At 53.7% G+C, this 1174-nt stretch overlaps 1 pseudogene; it reads right to left on the bottom strand.

Annotated features, from left to right (window-relative positions):
• Nucleotides 1–801: 801 nt before the first annotated feature.
• On the bottom strand, nucleotides 802–915 carry LOC136633984 (5S ribosomal RNA; annotated as a pseudogene).
• Between the last annotated feature and the right edge of the window lie 259 nt (nucleotides 916–1174).

The raw sequence follows: 1174 nt of genomic DNA, 5'->3' as shown, positions 1-1174 counted from the left end.
AGCCCCCGGTATTCCCAGGCAGTCTCCCATCCAAGCACTAACCAGGCCTGACCCTGCTTAGCTTCCGAGATCATGGTATAAGCCTACAGCCCCCGGTATTCCCAGGCAGTCTCCCATCCAAGCACTAACCAGGCCTGACCCTGCTTAGCTTCCGAGATCATGGTATAAGCCTACAGCCCCCGGTATTCCCAGGCAGTCTCCCATCCAAGCACTAACCAGGCCTGACCCTGCTTAGCTTCCGAGATCATGGTATAAGCCTACAGCCCCCGGTATTCCCAGGCAGTCTCCCATCCAAGCACTAACCAGGCCTGACCCTGCTTAGCTTCCGAGATCATGGTATAAGCCTACAGCCCCCGGTATTCCCAGGCAGTCTCCCATCCAAGCACTAACCAGGCCTGACCCTGCTTAGCTTCCGAGATCATGGTATAAGCCTACAGCCCCCGGTATTCCCAGGCAGTCTCCCATCCAAGCACTAACCAGGCCTGACCCTGCTTAGCTTCCGAGATCATGGTATAAGCCTACAGCGCCCGGTATTCCCAGGTGGTCTCCCATCCAAGTACTAACCAGGCCTGACCCTGCTTAGCTTCCGAGATCATGGTATAAGCCTACAGCGCCCGGTATTCCCAGGCGGTCTCCCATCCAAGTCCTAACCAGGCCTGACCCTGCTTAGCTTCCGAGATCATGGTATAAGCCTACAGCGCCCGGTATTCCCAGGCGGTCTCCCATCCAAGTACTAACCAGGCCTGACCCTGCTTAGCTTCCGAGATCAGACGAGATCGGGCATGGAAAGACTATGGTATAAGCCTACAGCACCCAGTATTCCCAGGCGGTCTCCCATCCAAGTACTAACCAGGCCTGACCCTGCTTAGCTTCTGAGATCAGATGAGATCGGGCATGTGCAGGGTGGCTGAATGTCCCTGTCTATCCCCTTTCCTGTTGCCTTGGAAAGCTGAAATGAGGGTCACTTGTTTGTGGTCCATTATCTGCTACAAAAATGCCCCATGGTCATTAATGGCTGGAAAATCTCTTTCTATTCTTTGGAATATCACACCCTTCAAAAAGTGACAAGATCGGAAAGCTGCAATTTTGAATTTGGGCACAGCAGAAGGGAGAGGAACTTTAGCTGGAATTGGAGGGCGGAAAGCTGTAGGGTACACATACAGTTGCCCTCTGG

The sequence above is a fragment of the Tiliqua scincoides genome, chromosome 13, assembly GCF_035046505.1.
Source record: "Tiliqua scincoides isolate rTilSci1 chromosome 13, rTilSci1.hap2, whole genome shotgun sequence".
Taxonomy (NCBI): Eukaryota; Metazoa; Chordata; class Lepidosauria; order Squamata; family Scincidae; genus Tiliqua; species Tiliqua scincoides.
The sequence above is the reverse complement of the archived record's forward strand: the minus strand, read 5'-3'. Positions and strand labels throughout refer to the sequence as shown.